The following is a 21,320-nucleotide window of genomic DNA, read 5'->3' on the forward strand; positions in this document are numbered from 1 at the left end:
CGATCAAACTATGTTGAAAAATAAAAAGGAATATTTGTTGAAGAACGATTGTTTGCAACTGGTTATTTTGGGCTTTTTATACATAGATAACACTCTTTATAAAGAAAACGATCGTCTCTTGGCTGTTTCTTTATCACAAAAACTGTAAGCAATAACAAATTAAATAATAAACAAGAACCACTCAGTTCCTTCCGTCAGTTCTTCTCACGTTAGGGTTATTTTCTTTTCCAAATCAATGGTTGTTCTTACTAGTAATAGATTTTTTTTATAGAATAGGTAAACGGTCCTGATGGTAAGTGGTCACCACCGGCTATAGATATTGTCATTGAAAGAAATGTTAACCATCGCTTACATCGCCAATGCATCACCAACCTTGGGAACTAAAAGTTGTAAAATTGTCCTATGTGCCTGTAATTACACTGGCTCACTCAACCTTCAAACCGGAATACAACTATGCCAAGTACTGCTGTTTTGCGTTAGAATATCTGATGAGTGACTAGTACGTACCCAGACGATCTTGCACATAGCTCTACCACCAGTAAAATTTTAGGTTGATTAAATAATTTAAATACTTAAAAAATTATTGTGGGTTCAAATTTATATTAAATATTATTCATTTTTCTGTTTATTATTGTTATTATCTCTGAACTTTTAAATTATTAATATTAGATTTGATGGAATAAAAGAAATGTAGATGCGTTTCTTCAAATCTTAAACAATGTTTGATTGAGTAAGTTATTAATACAATATTTTCATAATAACCTTTATACCTTTCCTTATTTATTATACCTTTTCCTTTAGAACGAATTGCTTTGTTAGTAAATATTTTATATTATATAATTTATATTTTAGATATAATAATTCCTAACAAGTGAAATGGAAAAAATAAATAAGCAACTATTTTTATTATGTTTTAAACTTTAATAAAGTCTAAATTTTCAACACGCACACATACATCACTCTTTCTATAAACTGTATTATAATTAATGTTTACTCTCACATGAAATCACACATAAGATTAAAATTATTTTCCATGTAAAAGTTTAACACTAGCATTACTATATCTACATCAACATCACACACAAACTTCGTTTTAAAACACACATCACTCTCTTTAAAAAAATATATTTTTAATATTTTTCCAACCATTTATATTTTATTAAAGAATAATATAAAAATGAGAGGCTTAGCACAATCTCGCGTGGAAGCTTACACGATGCTTTGTCACGTTCATATAAATTTTCATTATACAAGGTGCAGTAAAACATAGCAAGCCTCAGAAATATTTATGAAAATTTCGTTGTTATTATGCTCGAAATGTACTTTCGTATAATAAGAGGTTTAGTTTTTTAAATAAAATTCTAATATTTTTCTAACTATTTTATGTTTAGATAATGTAACCTTGGTCTAGTTTCTACGTTAAACGGCTGCAGATCATGAGTTCTCGAGTTTGAAGCTCAAGTCTGTCCAGTAAAAAGTATTCGGTTTTTGTAACAAACTACATCTAAAAGTAGGGATTTGGGTTAGAGTTTTACTGCTGTACGTCTTCAAACTGTTATGCCTGTACCTGAAGTATCTAGTGTTACTGCTCCATCGTGAAGAGTAAACCGTCTGCACACACTGACTGCAGTGCACAGTTGACTATTCTCGTTTGAGAATGGCTGCTGTAACTGGTTGGTTAGGAAGAATTTATTTAATAATAATTGTAATGATCTCATAAATCTATGGTTATTTTATAATGTATGTGTTGTTTCAATCTTCCAAGCTTACGCGTATAATCATTTTTGAGTTTTGCTCTAAATGATATAAAAAGAGTTAAATTGACTGCCTGTTTGGTCTAGTGGCTTAATGTAAGGTCGCAGACCCGGAGGAACCTAGGCCCGACCTAGGAATTGAACCTAGGACTAGATTCAATTCCTAGGTCGGGCCAATAAAAAGTTATTGAATTTTTCTGTAAGAAAATTCTCAGTCGCAGCCCGGACTCTGGACGTTGGAATTGTATACACTCCCGTGCCCCGGAAAGCACGTAAAGCCGTTTATCCTGCGCTTGAACTCTTTCCGGTCGTGTCGGATTGCTGTCCCATCGGATTATGAGAGTTAGGGAATAGAGAGTGCACTTGAGTTTGCGCACACACTTGTGCACTGTAATATTTCCTGCGAAGTTGGCTAATCTCTCTTGAGATTGGCCGCCGTGGCCGAAATCAGTCTGGAGGGCATTATTATTATTATTAATTTGTAAACATGCTACTTATTTAATTCCTTTATACTTTATTTTGTCCTTCAGTAGTTATGTTTGTAACAGACTAAAGTGGAAAAATGTAAAGTAATAGCATATAAATATCTCACTGCTGGGCTAAGACATCTCGAAGAAAGGACTTGGAGCTTATTCCAGTACGCTGTCCCAATGCTGAATACACGTCTAGTAGATTCTCATCTAACACACGTGAGATTCCTTACGATGTTTTCAATCATCTTCCACCATGATATTAAAAATTATAAAAAACTGATTTCGTAGAGCTTGTTTAGTTTTTAAACCCGAAATTTTCAATTGAGATTATAGTACTCTAACACTTTGTTTGTAACGCAGTGGAAACCTTCAGAAAGGTACCCGGCTCCCAAGGTGGGACCAGATTATGTTCTTACCCACTAAAACCACTGCAATGGCCATCCTTGGCACGGATTGAAGAGGCTTCAGGATCGTGTTGATATAACGTATCCGCGGCCCCTCCAATGCTGTGCTCTGCTCGTGTCTCAGCGGACCTCTCGTCAGGGTAGTACTCTAAACATTAGGCCATCTCAGGTTTTATGTGTATACTTATGTATATGATAATTGTCCTTTATATCTGACAGTGAGATTGTGGTGCCGTAAAAACTACGTATTCGCATATCTTCTTTAGCAACTAAAGAATTTTGTTCTTAAAACTATATTCCTGTCAAATTGAATGATTAATTCAGTCTGAATAACGTTCATTGGTGATTTTATTCATTTCTATAGCCAATGCCAAACATCCAACATAGTTTGATCTGTTCATTAATGAACATTTGTTACTTTTGTTTATTTTTTTGTTATGTTATCATGTGTTACTTAGAGTAAGAGAATCGTCTGATGCCACCTTAACTTCTGACCGATCAACTAAGCGACTAGCTTATTGAACACACGATTTTCTTTATTGAAATATGACGAAAAAAACTGATTATTACTCCTTTTTTCAATTTATTTAATAATATGGAGTTAAGCACACACGAATGAACAGTGATAAATCTTTCAACTCTCAGTTTCCAGACAAAATATATTCAAATAATATAAGATCCCTTTTCAAGATTGAAGATGTATAGAATGATTACCGATTCAAAGAATTTTATTATGATTAGGTCCACGAGAAAAATCTCCAATAAATCAAATCTCTTCAAAGGTTATGTAAGAGATAACGTGATTTGGGACTTCGATGTATGCTGAACATCTAGGGACCGGATTGTAAGGTCGAAGGACGTTGGTCATTAATTTACCTTTTTAAGGGATAGAGGACATATCTCACAAGTCGTTTTATTGTAAATACGAAATTTTTCTATTCTTTCAAGAATTTTGCGATGACTCGTTTACCTTATAAAGTTAATATAAATAAATCAATTATTATACAGTAACAGTAACAGCCTGTTAATGTCCCACTGCTGGGCTAAGGCCTCCTCTCCCTTTTGAGGAGAAGGTTTGGAGCTTATTCCACCACGCTGCTCCAATGCGGGTTGGTATAATACACATGTGACAGAATTTCAATGAAAATAGACACATGCAGGTTTCCTCACGATGTTTTCCTTCACCGATAAGCACGAGATGAATTATAAACACAAATTAAGCACATGAAAATTCAGTGGTGCTTGCCCGGGTTTGAACCCGCGATCATCGGTTAAGATTCACGCGTTCTTACCACTAGGCCATCTCGGCTTATAATTATTATGTCGTCGTGCAAATACCATATTTAAAAATAATAATAAAATAAAAATTTAGCGTGACCGCGTTGATTTTATCCTTAATTTTTTTAGTATATTTTTTTCCCATAGATTGGTTATATAATATATCATCATCTTTTATAAAACCATTACGTTATTTTTATATTAATGATAAATTTCATTAATCATTAACATAAATATATAATGAAATGGTTGAATAATATTAAAAAACTATCATGTCACTGTCTTAAAGGAATGCAACGGCTTAAAAAATATTATTTTGCTTAATTTTAAAATTTCTATGTAAATTGTATCATAAATGAACTTGAAAGTGTGACTCGAAAACGTGGTGTTGAACATTTGAGTAGTTTCTGTCAAGATTCCACTACATATGGCGCAACTGCCACTTACACAGAATAGATGCATGTTGTTAGAAATGTTTTGAGCACTATAAGCACTTTAAGCGCTGCATGCCAGAATCCTACACAGTCGTAGTTTTTAATATGATTTTAATGTTAAAATGTTGTTTTAATGTTAAAGCTGGAAATAATGCCCAGACAATTTTTTTATCGTATTATTTTTACATAATATGGTATTATGCTATTTTAAATATTTTATGAAGCTTTTAATCTATACTAACATTATTAAAGTGTTTGCTTAATTGTTTTTTCAACGGTTTAATATGTTAAACTCAACGCTACGACCAACGCGTATATAATTTAGAATAACCTAATATTTATTTAAGTTAATTTGATTATAAATTTTGTTTTAATGTTATTTAATTTCGCGATATAATTTTTACAACTACCAATATTATAATGATTTAACTTTTGTATAAATAGCGATGTATTTACAATGAACGATCATAATTATTGTTGAACTTGAGCAGGGTGGTTGCTCTGCCTGCTTAATAAATATTATTTATAACAACACAACACTTTTTTTGCTATCCTGGCTCACCTTCTGGTTCAAATATCAAGACCTACCAGTTCGATTTGATAATATAATTATGCTTAAGATAGTAAATTTATCAAGAAAGGTATATAGACTGTAATATATATTATTATTTTAATATTACACTATGATCTACGGGAGCGGATCATTAACGTAAAATGAATGTTGAACCGCGCTAAAGAACTATTATAATTGTATAGAGGCGAACAAAAATCCATGGTTTTTTATGAACTAAATAGATGAGCGGGCAATTGAGCCATCTGATGGGTAGTGGTCACTACCACCCATCGACATTGGCGCCCATTAACATTGCCAATGTGCTACCAACCCTGGGAACAAAGATTTTAAATCCCTTGTGCCTGTAGTAAAACTGGCTCAATCACCCATTAAACCGAAATACAACAATACTGAGTATTACTGTTTGGCGGTAGAATGTCTGGTGAGTGGATGGTAAATATCCAAACGGGCTTGCACAAAACTCTACAAATACAATAAAATTATCGAAAAAAGAATAAACACAAATATACACTATATACGAAAAAAAATCGTACACGACAAAAAAAAAACTTAATTTTTGCGATGTTTTAAGTTGAAATATTAATCTGTTAGGAAGAATCAAAGTGATTACCTCTCGGTTTAAGTTGAGATGTTTTCAACAGTTTTCAAAGTCAGTCTATGAGACACTCACCGACATCAACGAAAGTGGCTCTTACATTTAATCTTATGAATAAAATTGTAAGTAATAAAAAACAAACTTTAATTAAGTGTTTATTTTGTAAAGTAATTAATTATCATATAAACCACATTCATCAAATAAACATCATCGTAAGGTTGCCTGTCTGTCGGTGTTATACAGGATATATTTCGGAGAGTGTTCTCAGGAACTATTTAATTTGGTTCCCCCGTCACCATTTTGCCACAGAATTGAGATGCATCGAAAAGATCTGCACTCGGACATAGTTGACGTATATACACTCGTTTCTGATACGCACCGCTAAGGTCTGGAATACCCTCCCGACCTCCGTTTCCCTTACCACCTACAATATTGGTACCTTCAAGTCAAGAGTGAACAGGCATCTTCTGGGCAAGCGCGCTCCACATTAGACTGTATCATTTCCAACAGATTAATATAAAAAGTTATCTGGTTTACCTGAGAAAAAATTTTCAGTATCCGCTTGGATTTTGGAAGTAGGCAGCACCTAGTCCAGTACCTAAGAAAGTATGTTAAATAATTGGAAATGTGAGCTACATTACCTTTTTTTTTAAATATGAGACACTTCTAAACTGGTCACCTGGTGGTAAATGATCACCATAGCCATATATACATTGGCTCTGTAAGAAATACTAACTATGTGCTGGTGGCACATTCGCTATGAAATGAATGCCATTGTAAGAATCAATGCGCCACCAACCTTGGGAACTAAGATGTTATGTTTCTCGTGCCTGTAGTGACACTGACTCACTCACCCTTCGAACTGGAACACAACCATACTAAGTATTACTGTTTGGCGGTAGAATCAGGTTCCGATTCAAACGGGCTTGCATAAAGCCCTACTACCAAGAGTCAAATTATAATCGGTTGTATCAGATAACGAATCCGAAATCATCATCATCATCATCATAACCAGCATTAGCTATACTAAATCAAAGGTATACTTAATAGCGAGAAGAGATGATCCTGGATACACGGCTAAAAAATAAAACAAATGAGTGCCTTGAAATTTTTTTTTAATTTTTCTATAAAAACAAGAATTTAAATATATATCCTTAGATCACAGGTTGAGCTCAAACGTTCGGTTATAAATAAAAGATTTTGATATTTTTTTTTATCACCGATACAGCACGAAACTTAAGTTAAGGATCAAGTGGCGGACTCACTGAGGTGCTTAGTTCAACACCTCCACTGAATGCGTAATGTGATCGTGACGAAACTGTCAATATACTTTATATAGTGCATTTGAATGCTTTTGAACTTTGGTGTAAGTTTCAGGTGTATTAGATAACGTGGATCGGTTTCTTAGAGATATGTTATGTACTTCTTAATCAATTTATTCCAGTTATTCATATACATAGATCATTTTTGTTTAATCTGTTACATTTATAAGAAATTTGGATACGTTCTGTGCGGTAGTTATTATTGTTTGTTAAGTTAGTATTGTGTTTTTAAATTTATAAATTTATCAAGTAGTTACGTTAAAAAATTCGATAAATAAAATCTTAAATTATTTATTTAATACTTATTTGCAATATTTAAAAAAAAAACATAATGTGCTCTAATTCTAAATAAAGGGTTCTCTACTAAGGGGACAAAAAATCAATTAACTAATATGTATATAATAATTATGTATACATACAAGCAAATAATATCAATTTACTATATACTATCAGTGTGTGATATTATTTCAGTAATATTATTTTAAAACTCGTTTGAGTTTTTGTTAAACTATTATCTATAAAAAATAACGATTTTTTATATTATCAAGATTAACGAGTCAACGTAATTTCACATTTATTTCCGTTTTTTTAGAAAAAAGAAATGATCAGTATGTAGTATAAGAAAAGCACATTAAAAAATTCATTATTAAACTTAAGTTCAGTATTTTTTGTTTACAAATTTTCCAATATTCTTCTCAAAATATTTCAGATTCAATAGAAACGAAAATAATATAACATATAAACAAATGGATATACGTAAAACTAACATTAAAAATAATTCTGACCCTCATTATTATATCGAGTACATGTCTACCAAAATTCATCCAGTTTTGTACTAAAAATCTTGGTAAAATTACACTTCATTTGCAATGATATTCATAAACAGAAAAAATATATTAGTTAATTTAATTTAACAAATATTATGTGACATGCGAATTATGGTCCATGTATCAGTCCCGGCGACCAACAGCTGAACCAAAACAATTCGCAAGAGATAAAAACTTCCGAAGTATTAACATTATAAATAATGTTAGTAACCGAACTCGACAAAAGTTTAAGATTTATTCACGCTATTAATTATTTGCTTGCCCGGAGACAGAACGTAATTATTTTCTAGAGGCAGAGTGAAATCCTACGCCCGAAGAAACCGCCTTATTTTAAATTTATTTCGCTCCCCGCTTTTATTTATGCGGAACGATTTAATTTTGACGACAATAGCTTTTTAACATTGAATGCGATAGATTCAAGCAAGTATTAATTTTATTTGAATTCCGTTCCGTGAATGAAGACGCCGCGGAAACGTATTCTTAACAAATTCTAGACGAACCGAATGGATTCAGAATGGGAATGATTAATAACGTTTTAACAGCTGTATCGAAGTAACTTATTACGGAAACTACGGACTTCAAAGCTAAATTACACTATGAAAAAGTGTAATAAAAAAAGTTTTCATCACTTCGATTGATTTTATATTTGAGCTTTATTTTAAAGTACTACGATTCCACCAGAAAAATGCGAAAGCTCTAATTAAAAGTCGTTCATAATATCAATTTTTCAACATTCTGAACGTTCATTTTCAATTCAAATCGATTCGAAACAAGTTTTCATTTTTCTTCTATTCCAATAGCAAAATTGAACGCGAATATTAATGTTCATTTTGAGTGGAAATACCACGTTCCGTTCACGGTTAACTGCTTGTTACTACACAGTTTTGAGGGCTTGGGGAAAACTATAGACCTTATGTGTTATTGCTTTTTTCTCCATAGTTGTTGTATTAACTTTTTAACTTTGTTGCTATTTTTAAAAAGTTTTTTTTTCTTTTTACTAAATTTGCGAAATATAATATTTCTTGAACAGATTAATTATTATTAGAAAAGTGGTAACTACAAAAACGACTAATACTAAACTTTTAATTATTTGTCATAAATCTATACTCGTTGTGAGTATAGATTTATTAAAATGCGAAAGTAATTCTGCATATCAAAACATAATCATATCAAAACGACGGAATCAATCGTTATAAAATTTACGATATAGATAGACGAGTGTAAAAATGCATTACGCGTTTTCCTTATAGAACAGTAAGGGGCTCGCCGGTGTCCGAGGCACCGAGTGCGCCCCGAACATCGGAATATCCACTAAAAACCAGCGGTACCCTTTCCGTCTTAACGAGGAGCGCCACGGGATCGGTTGCGCGTGCTACCGTGAGCCTGTGAACTTTGTAAGAACATAGATATTACAGAATTTATGGAAAAAATAAGTTATTTCTCTTAAATGACTAACGTAGTATGTATTTTATAGTTTCACTAAATCATTTATCAATATATATATATATATATATATATATAATACATACATACATACATATAATACATAATATGTTGTATATATATACAACATATTATACATATCATATACAGGTTATAGACAAAAATATACATAAATAAATGAAAAACATTACCCTCCTCCAGCAGTGGGGTAGTCGGTTAAAAACTCAGATAAATGATAGTCCCTAATCACTACTTTACATATTTATGTAAAAATTCTATTAAAATTTTAGTGAAAAGTAAAATTAAAGCGGAGAACGTGATTATTTTATTTTGGTATTTATCGTAATGGCCAATTCGTAAAAAGAGAGATCGCTTACAAAGTACATTTCAGCGTCGTTATTTAATTTAAAATAGAACCATTTAGTTGAGCGTCTAACTTCCTTTATATGCTCGTGCTCTGAGTTTTATTAATCCTCGCTAATATTTTAAATACTAAAATGGGCTTGTATTTTTGTTACGATTTCATGTCTTAACAGCTTAACCGATCATTATGAAATTTGCGTATACAATGTCATGAATTAAGAAAAGGATAGGCTACCTAAATTTGACGCTCCTTCCCCTTTCCCCTATCACAAGTGGGTAAAACAGTGGGTGGAAGCTAGTAGAACGTAGTTATAACGGAGAATTGAATATAAAACTATACAATCCGATATAGCCTTTATATATTACATGTCGTGACAGATTAACACTTTGTTGTGTCGTTTATATGCCTCCAAATTTTGGGATTTATTCGAATGCTTAAAATTAGTTATTGTTGTTTCATTTCAACATTAAAACAAAGTAATCGATAATAATTTTTTATAAGTCAAACGTTTGATAAAATACAATGTTAGTTTGACTATAAATTGTGATCACAGTCACTGTACACTCTCGACAATCCATCGCGTAAAATCCGTAGTGGCGTCTAAATTGGCCCGACATGACAATGGATATGTTCTCGATTTTTTGCGCAAATAAAAGCGCTCTTATATATATACATGAGTACAATCAGTGTGTGAATGATAACTAAACAATAGTGGTCACTGTGCTGTCGTAATGGACTTCGTTATAGGCCATCGTGCGGAAGCAGTTTCAAAACAGTCGAATGAATGAAGTGCAACATAAATGTGAAAACATTTGACGGCCCCTGTCTCTGTTAAAAATAGCCATAGAACCAATAAACATATATATATACGCCGTGTATATATATCATATATAATTTTGATGTACCTATGAAACGGCTGGACAGATTTGATGATGTGTTTGTATGTGTTTGATTGAATGGTTTAGATTTGATTGTGGCGCTGCAATCGGATACCAGGATTTTTGAAGTGAAAACTTCTTTAGGCGCGTTGCGCTAGTTTATTTCAGGAGATAAACTCGTGACTTTGCGTCATAATTAAATCGTTGAAAGAACAAATAATTTATGTATTTGAAATTTATGTAAGTACTAATAGTATATACAAATAATATAAGTGTATTTTAATTATTATTTATTTAAATTAAGCTGTATTTATATTTTGTACCGAGTTAGCGACATACTGTGTATTTTGATGAAAAAAAGCTATCTAATAAAAAGGGATAGAATTATTACCTGGAGTGCCTATAGAGGTAGGTGGAAACTGGACAAATATATTTAAATATTTCAAGTTTTCACTTCTGTCGGCAGTCCCTATGTCTGTTTTTTGTTTAATATATATAAAAAAATGTATCCGTACGAAGTCTAAATAAAATATAATATAAATAAACATAATGCTCGAATTGGTAAAAACGTTCTTTGATAATGGCAATTCTAAGCGTATAGGCGATTTAATCAATTTATCTTACTGATATTTATTATACGAATGATGAGGTCGGATTCTGTCTTTGTCAATTATTATCACGAGGTAAATCAGGGATTACTGATTTCATGATAATCTTTTCATACGTGAACTCCAATAGCAGTACATTCAAAGCCATTCAATCCACATGCTATGTTGCTATTAAGGCTAATATCATTAAGGTACTCTCAAATTAAGAATATTTCATTGACTTCTTCCATATTTCTTATAGACAATAAAATTACTAATCAACTACAAGATAGAAATAGTTTTTTCTTTATTATCATATTAACTAATTATCGTGTATAACTTACGTCACGGTTTATGAATATTTTAATATATAATTTTATATATACTTTCAGCCGTCACAATTAATTTTTGATAAGTTACTTTATACTTTATTGTACACCACAAAGAGAAAAAAAAAAACAAAACATGGATTCAGCCTAAATAAAAGTAATATACAATTTTGGCGACCTTATCGCTACATAGCGATCTCTTCCAGGCCACAAACGGAGTAAGTGATAACTCATAGGATATGAGGTATGTGGTGCTCCAACAATAAATAAGATAACATTAATTTATAATTAAACAAACTAATAAATAAATGCAAATATAAAACACACATAATATAAATCAATAAATAAATTATATTATCAATACACACAAAATTACAAGTATACAATATAAATACATACTATAAACAATAAGAACGAATAACAACGATAACAATAAGTCCTCGAACATTAAACAAGAAAAAAATATATATAAATAAAAGAAATTAATGGTGACAAGGCATTTGAGACAAAAAGTGATCTTTTACAAGTTTTTTAAAAATATCTACGGATTTGGCCTCCCGAATATTTAAAGGAAGGTCGTCCCAGAGCTTAATAACCTGAACTGTAAAAGAATTATTATAAAAAGATGACTTATGTTCAGACCCTTAAAATCCATGTTTTCACAGAAAGAAGAACTTCTCAGGATTCCCTAAAAATAAAAACTTCTACTTCGAGTAAGGGACTCCCCCTTCATCCATCAGGGTGAAACAACACACAGTACAGAATAGACAGTTTGTCCATATTCCGGCGAAGTTGAATGGGTAACCAATTAAGACGAGAACATTTGCGTAATCCAAATATAAACCGAATAAACGTGTTTTGTAGTCTTTCAAGCTTATTTAATTTGTTTTCGGTTAGATCAACAAAGCTTGCGTCAGTATAATCAAGGATAGGAAGGAGTAGAGTCTGTGCGAGCATAATTTTGGTAGGTAAGTTGTATAGCGTTATATGATTATTATTAAAATTATGTATTCTAATAGTTGGTAAAAAATATAAGAATTACCTTAATATGTTGATTGGTTTAAATGGTGATCGGATTTTGTAAAACTCGGTCATTACTTATTCTACTGTCAAATAGTAATATTTTGTAACAGTAAGCAGTAACAGCCTGTGAATGTCCCACTGTTGGACTAAGGCCTCCTCTACCTTTTTGAGGAGAGGGTTTGGAGCTTATTCCACCACGCTGCTCCAATGCTGTGGAATACACATGTGACAGAATGTTGATGTATAATGTTTTCTTTCACCGTCAAGCATGAGATGAATTATAATCACAAATTAAGCACATGAAAATTCAGTGGTGCTTGCCCGTGTTCGAACCCACGGTCATCAGTTACGATTCACGCGTTCTTACCACTGGACCATCTCGGTTCATAATATTTTGTATTACTTATCTGTAAATTCTAAGCGTTTCTTCTGATTCATGTGTTTTCAAAATTCAATAATCTGCCATCTGATCCAGAAAGGTAACAACCTTTTCGATTTAATTAGAAATTTAAGAATATATTTAGTATAAAATATTATTTTCTGTATTCATTACTCGTTCGTACAAAAAAAATATTGTCACTTTCAATTTAAATTATACATTTTGAAACCATTTCTAACCCTCGCTAAAAGCAAACAAGACAAAAAAAAATGACCAAGCAAATTATAAGTCGAGTAGCGAGTGAATTCGCGACGACGTTTATAATAGTAATTATTTAATTACAAAGGAATTTCGGATGTTGTCTATCTAAGTAGTTTCTGTACAATTCAGAATTTTCAGGTCGAGTGCTTTTGCATGTTGCAAGTGAGTGGGTTTTAGTAAAATGGATGCCACGCGAGGGGTCGTAAATCTTAAAATGGCGACGGCCTGTCCCTGGACACCAGTCTTTGAAAGTTCATTCTGGTAAATGATCGGCATTGTAATATTCGACTTTAAGCATATAATAATAAGATCCATGAATAGCAAGATTGAAACAATGTCAGTATGAAGGTCATTTGTAAGTGGCACCATGTTCATAGGGCTAGATATCAAGATAATCATAAAATATGCTGTCATTAATAATAGCTTTCGAAGATTTATGGAGTAGTAAAAACGGAAAAATAATTAAATTGGTAACCTCCTTTTCTGGCGTCGGTTAAAAAAAAGGAACCAAATTAAATTATTTACACAAATATAAAGTGAATATAACAATGAACTAGCTTAGTCCGTTAAAGCTATGCATTACTAAACACATTAGTTTAACAAAAGTCAGAAATAATGATGCATTCTGCGAATTAATACTAAGCTCGAAGTTCTTAAGTGTATATAGATCATACGATATAATATACTGTCGTCAAACTCAATTTTTAGCATCCAATAAAACAAAATACCTATTTACATTTTATTGAATACAAAATTAACCGAGATGGCGGCCCAGTGGTAAGAGCGCGTGAATCTTAACCGATGATCGTGGGTTCAAACCTGGGCAAGCATCACCGAATTTGCATGTACTTAATTTGTGATTATAATTCATCTCGTGCTTACCGGTGAAGGAAAACATCGTGAGGAAACCTGCATGTGTCTAATTTCACTGAAATTTTGCTACATGTGTATTCCACCAACCCGCATTGGAGCAGCGTGGTGGAATAAGCTCCAAAACCTTCTCCTCAAAAAGGGAGAAAAGGCCTTAGCTCAGTAGTGGGACATTCAAAGGCATCCAGCATTTATTACTTATTTTTTATATTATTATTTATTTATTACTGTTACTGTACTGTTACTGTGAATACAAAATTGTATATAACGTGTATATACAGAGCTGATAGCTTCGCGTAAGGCGCTTAACTTGAACATCAGGCGAGTACATTTAATATAGGATTAATTAAATCTTTGCACTAAATAAATTCACATTATCAACAATAAAATAAAAATAATAGAATGTAACGTTTTATTTCGTTCACAGTTTTTAACGGACGTCAAAAATATAGAAGGTTCTTTATGTTTATGTTTTTATTTTTAATATGTTTAATGATTTACACACGGTATTCTATTAAGGTAGGTATCCAAAAGTTCACATATATTTTTCTTTGAAATAACATACCGTTTTTCAATAGCTACGGATATTATTTTATTTCTCAGTAACGTTACAACCGATTGAAAACTGAACACACTTTATTTAAACTGTGTACTAAAAATATAATTTTGGGCAAAAACACGTTCCATTAAATTCGATTTTTTTAACCCCCGACGAAAAATGAGGGGCGTTATAAGTTTAATGTGTGTGTCTGTATCTCTGTTTGTCTGTCTACGTGAGATCATAGCACTCGAACGGATGAACTGATTATCATTAAGTTGCTTTTGTTTGAAATATTTCTTAGTTGAGTGTTTTAGGCTATGTTTGAAGATAATTGAGCCATTTAACGGGGGTGGAAGAGGCGATGAATAAACGATAGTAAGCAAATATATCCGAGTGGGGTATCGAATGAAAGGATTACAAAATTGGCTGTGTGAAGGGTCAGAGTGGGGGTGTAGTTATGAGGATGGGGATGAATTGTCGGTCAGAGGTTTCTTAAAATTTTAATTTAAGTTGATAGAAGTTTTTTAGTTAATAAGGTATTATAGTACAGTAGCAGCTTACATTACAGTAAGTCACCAGTTAGTTTAAATTATTTGATACATAATAGCAATCATGATTACAATTATTAATAACCATTACTATTCATACTTTGTTATATGAGCTTATACTTTTGAATATATGTCATCTACTAATGTTTCAAAACACGGTTAAGAACGCCATTGAAAATGCTGGATCGCTGGTTTTGTTAGCGCTGATTGGCTAAACAAATACTTATCTTTTTGTTTATTTTTATTAGATATTTATATTTTAAGCAGTTTTCTTATTCTATACTACAATAATAAATAAAATAAATCATATTTTTTCATTAGTTTTTACATGACAGTTAAACCAACTTCTGAAATAATGGTAAAGGTTTTGAATGTAATTCACAATATAATCTCACAAGTCAGAGTCAAACACTTGAGGGATTAAAATCAAATTAAATTAATTATTTTTTCATTTAGCCCGTTGAAGCTATTAATGTTGCTACACGAAACGTGGTAGGTCATTTTTGGACTTGACACCGGCTTAAGACACTTTTGTTATAAATTTAAAACCCAATTAAGTTAGTAGATATTATAAATGACGATGATGACGAATGAAATAATTAAGCCGCTTTGCGCAAAATTTAAATAACATTGATCAAAATAAAATTTGTAACGTAATAACGGTAACTCAAAAAAATTCTAAACAGAAGCGGGAGCCGTAAAATTGGTGGAGATTCATTTCAAATTTCACACGACCAAATATCACGCTCGAGTTGGTCCGAATCTGTTGGTCGCGCGCCTCGTACGATATATCACGGTGTTTTGACAAACACTATTGTATTTCTGACGTCGGAACTAGTTTCGTTTACCCACAGCCTGGCTGGGACAGCCGGCATCTAAAATTTACTTTGCAACGTCGCATGAATAAAAATTAAACAAGTCGTCATTTTTATAACAACTTTGATTTAAATTGGTATTATACTGAAGAGTGTTCTTTGGAAATTTCAAAGTTTACGTGCTGCATTCAACGGAACATATTTCATGGGGACTATGTATACCAAACTTCTTACTTGAAAAATTAAAATACAGCAACTTCGAGCCATGGGTCTTCGAAACTTTTTCGGTAAAAGCAAAATTCTGACAGCGAATCTTTTCACCATTTCAAAAGACCCTTTGACGCTCCTTTGAATCCAGTCTAAACACTAGACAAAGTTCGTAGCTGCAATGGCACTAGCTAAAAGCAGATTACCATCAGTAATTAAAACGTGGGTGCAATCATGACGCTGTACACCGCATGTCGGATTTTAAGACACACAGATTGAATTAAGGCGTAAAAAATATTTTTATTTTATCATCATAAATTCATTGAGTAAAACATATTTTTAGATCCGTTGAAATTGTCTAGATAAAGCCTTTCTATTAAAGAGCGTTAAATAAAGTAACAAGCGTTTTTATGGGTTCTAAGATGTTTGCAATGGTTTGTTTTAAATGATGAGAACGGAATTATGATTTGATATAATTAACTTTCTCATTAATTTTGTTTGATCTCATTCTATTGTGATGTCGTAACAAAATAAATATATAGATCAAGTTTTTATTAAAATTACACGTAATACCAAAAAGATTGACAATATTTCCAGCAGTATGTGGTGTGGTAAGCTAGCTTTATTGTTAGAAGACGCCTGTAGCACTTTTAGCGCCATGAAAGCCGATATCCCTACAAAGGACATCAGCGCTTTAGCCGAAAAGAGAAAAGGTCCCCAAGCTGAACTCATAAGGATAATATTCCACTGGCCTACATACCATATACGACGAAATATGTTTCTCTTACTGTTTATATTGAAATTTGATGTGAGGTTATATGAGTAGAAAAAGATAAATTATACATAATGAAATATAATATACCAGTATTTATTTATTGATAAAAGTGTGATCTTTTTGGTAATAAATAATTAATCACTTTGCTATAATTAGTCATTGTACATTGACATGAGTTGTAAGTATACCATGCCAACGTGTTTTTAGTTTGAAAGCAATGGCCTAGTCTTGGCTCTGTTGATTACTTCATAATCGCCTAAATCAGGTTTTCTTAAATGAAAAAAAAAATTATGATCATCAAATGAAAATATCGCATTGAGTTGCGCTATATATTTATTGAACGATTGGCTTTATTTACGCAAAAAGCAAATGTTCTTTCTGCTTGGCTCTAACAAAGTAGCTAATACCCCGCCTCGGGACATAACATTTTTACTTGCACTCATAATTGAATTTATCTCGTGACATTGAAGTGGTATTTGGAATGAATTATGGAGTTATAAGCCGAGATGGGTTAGTGGTTAGAACGCGTGAATCTTAATCGATGCTCGAGGGTTCAGACCCGGACAAGCACCACTGCATTTTCATGTGTTTAATTTTTGTTTATAATTCATATCGTTCTTGACGGTGAAGAAAACATCGGGACGAAACCTGCATGTGTTTAATTTCAGAGAAATTTTGCCACTTCTTTGCTACTACAAAACTTTCGTTAAGTATCAATTCTAATAAAAATAGACCATATAACTGTACTGTGCCCAACGTAAAAAGAATTATAGAAATCGGTTCATAGGCAAAAACGTTATACCCGAACATACATAATAACGTATACAGATATACACCTACGAATTGAGAGTCTCCGCTTTTTTTAATTTTTATTGACATTATTTTGGTTAATGATTTAGTATATTAAATTTAAGTGAAATAAAAGGTAGCTTCTATAAAAGTTATATTATAATAATTACAAAACTGATAAAACCAGTTTAATTACTGTCCCAATTTTTTTTATTGTAGTCTTATCAAAGCCCATTTCATATAGATCTGTAAAATGTTGAAGCAAAAGGTTGTCGATCAAAGTTTTATTATTCAAACTACGACTTGAGATGGCTCAGTTGACAGCTGTGCTATTAATTCAACTCATGCTCCGTGACGAAGAAAAACGTCATGAATGTCGTCCTGTATGAGTCAAATAAAAATTTGCCATATATGCATTAATCAGCAATGGAACAGTAAGAATAGAATAAACTGAAGAGGATTTTTGCCATGAAATTCGCTAATGAAATAAATAAAATGTTAGAATAACTCAACAAGACTAAATTACAAACAACTGTCAGATTTATAACAAATAATAAATCTTTTGCTACAGGCAATTGCTTAAACGAATGATTTGAATGACCTTCTTTCGTTTCATTCATTGTTAAACGACGAAATCATGTATTCGCGACTAAATCTGAGAGTGAACGCGGTGGCGGCTAACTATTTGAATTATTGATGCCAATTTGTCGGATTGGGACCGCTATAACATGCTTCATTCGTTCGTTCGAAAAAATAACTTTAATATATAGTTTGTTACTGTGTCTTTACTAGATATTTATATACATATATAATTTAAACATTATATATATATATTTAATTTAAACATTATATATATATATATATATAATTTAAACATTAATGTAGAATCATTGCTTTATATCCTCATACGAATATTACGGTGATTTTAATTTGACATGCTTTCTATTCAAATAAACCATAATATCATAAAGTAAAATTACTATGTAGAAAGACTTTAGGCGCATGACTAATGGTTTTACGTATTTTTCATAGTAATAATGTTCTCCAGACCAATTTCGGCCACGGCGGCCAATATCAAGAGAGATTAGCCAACTACGCAGGAGATATTATAGTGCACAAGTGTGTGAAAGAGTTGGTTTTCCTGGATACCAAGAACCCTCCTAGCCCCAATACCAATTTCTACAGCGGGAATAGAATAAGGGCATAGTGCTTAAGCGGGTATACAGCGCTAACGATGACCACTAGAGCTGCCATGGCACTGGCAAATACCACCTTAATGAGCTAGGCACTAGATCCAAAATTCTATTAATACAATAATTATATTATGAGCACGAAAATACAGAAAATGTTAGTCACTAATTTTACGTTTTTATTCTACAAAACTGTGGAACATAAGTTTGATCGAATGTTAAAAGAACAAAGAAAGACTGCTGAAAGAAATAAATTTGAAATGAAAAAAAAATCAAACGCAGCTTCGAAATCGAAAAGGGCAAATTCAGTATAGAAAGCAAATAGAAGAATGCAGATTGGACGATCCAGGGGATGCAATAACAATCATGGGAACAGATAGAATAGAATGGGCCTGCCCGTCAATTGGCAACGATACGATGGTAAGCTATGCAAAAACGTTCGCCCCAATAAATCATAAAATATACACGCAAAAATAGTCCCTCCGTCATCAACCTTCGACTCAAAATTCAGTGATATACAGTACTCTATATTGGACCGGTGGATGGTTGTAAAACTAAAGGTTTATGCTAGCGATAGCTCACGTTCTTGGTCAGGTTGAATTATTTTCTTTATAGGATTTCAGTTTTGAAATTAGTTTCGAGTTTTTGATTCGTTGTCGATTCCATTATTTGTTTAAAATATAATAATAACATTTCGTAGTAGGTACTTCATACTAATAAATAAGTATTTATAAAAATTACTTAATTATACTACGATTAAAATATAATTTACATAGTTTTATACTTAGAGAAAAATTATTATGTATATATTATATGATCTGATGACTTGGGACCAATTATTTTGAAAAAGAGTAGGTACTCACCTTTCGTATCTAGATGCTTACAGTTCAAGAGCATATTACCCACTTTCTGTTGACCAATAAAGCACAAGCACAATTTAAAAATGCACAATACACAAAGCAAAATAGTTCAATAGATAGTAGAAGAATTGAGTTTGAAGTTGAAACAAATTTAAGTAAGGAAGCGAATTATTTAAGCAAAGAATTAATAATTTATAAAACACGGTAGGCAAAAAAAACTTGCGTTTAAGTGATATGCGATCAGTGACGGGACGTGCCATCGACTGACTTCTTGCGCCGGAGCGTCTGCTGTGAATACCATTCAGATGCGTGTTTCAAATGTTTTCGTATATGATATCAAATTAGTATATCTATAAAATATTTATAAATTTTATAAATATATATATATATATATATATATATATATATATATATATATATATATATATAAAGCGATGGTTAATATTATTTACAGTGCCAATGTCTATGAACGTTGGTGATCATTTACCATCAAAAGGCCCATATGCTCGTCCGCTTACCTATACCATAAAAAAGTGTATATTATGTGGTCCCTACAAATTAATAAGAACGTTTTTAGGACAATATAAATATATAGAAGGAAGTAATTGGGTATACTGCTGCTAATATGTTGTTTTTTACGCTTAAAAATAACTCTGGAAGCAGAATTTTCCCAAAGTGTTCATAAGAACTTAATTTGGGCTAATTTAATACGTGTTACATTGTTATCAATTAGTAAGGTTGAGCTTTATGGGTCGAAAGTGAGCGATTTCACACCATGGATAAAATGTTCTCATTAATACAACAATACAAATCAGATTAAATGGCTCAGAGACAATATATTTTCATAAGAAATGTATTTTATAATGCAATTTGATATCTACTTTAATGTTCGAATGAAAATAAAAGGATTACGTACGAACGGGCAATTTACCTCATATGATTTCCGCGGAAATTAAATGAACGATTTCTCGAATATATCGTGTTTAATCGGTTGATTTTTATTCGAAGGTATCAATTTTCTACTCTTTTGGTTAACGATTCTTTTTTATCCATATATCCTTATTAAATAATATTGTGGAGGATAAATAGAAAATCATTTCTTATTTCAGAGTACTTTCAGAGTCGAGATATCCGAAGATTGTTGTAAATTATGAAATTTCGTGCGCTTAGCAACTCGTGAAGGTTAGGTGCAGCTAATTGAAACTTACATACGATTTAGTATTTTTAAACATCGAGCTTATATTGGTCAACTATTGACAACAAAATGACGAATTACTTGAGATTTATTTCTTACCGCTAGCAACATCCCTACAGATCTCGCTCCATGACATAATAATGTCTCACAATTCAATTTTGTTGAAAACTTTTCTCTAGTATTTACATAAATATATAAATTCTAGTATATTATATACATTATAATAATAATAGTTCGTATCGTAATAAATAATATTTATCAATCATATGTCTATATGTATACGTAAATCATTACAGTATAAATATTTCATAAATATTCTTTTTTTAATAGCATACTATAACATTCAAAACACGCATCTGAATCTCTCAGCAGACTCCGGCGCATCACACCAAGAAGGAGGAGTCAGTCGATCGCACGTCCCGTCATTGATCGCATATCACTTAAACGCAAGTTTTTCTTTGCCTACGGCGTATTATAAATTATTAATTCTGTGTTTAAATAATTCGCTTGCATTCTTAAAACTTTTTCAATTTCAAACTTAATTCTTCTACTATGTATTGATCTATTTTGCTTTGTGTATTGTACTCTTTTATATTGTGCTTGTG

General features: G+C 31.9%; 1 protein-coding gene across 1 annotated transcript in view; it reads right to left on the reverse strand.

The window, feature by feature from the left end:
• The window catches only part of LOC126781659 (hemicentin-1-like), a 372,002-nt gene extending 352,438 nt beyond the window's left edge, over nucleotides 1-19,564 (reverse strand). The window contains exon 1 of the mRNA XM_050506615.1: nucleotides 19,524-19,564. The gene's annotated coding sequence lies outside the window, so the exon portion shown is untranslated. The remainder of the gene's footprint in view (nucleotides 1-19,523) is intronic.
• Nucleotides 19,565-21,320: the final 1,756 nt, after the last annotated feature.

This window comes from Nymphalis io, chromosome 4, assembly GCF_905147045.1.
Source record: "Nymphalis io chromosome 4, ilAglIoxx1.1, whole genome shotgun sequence".
Classification (NCBI taxonomy): Eukaryota; Metazoa; Arthropoda; class Insecta; order Lepidoptera; family Nymphalidae; genus Nymphalis; species Nymphalis io.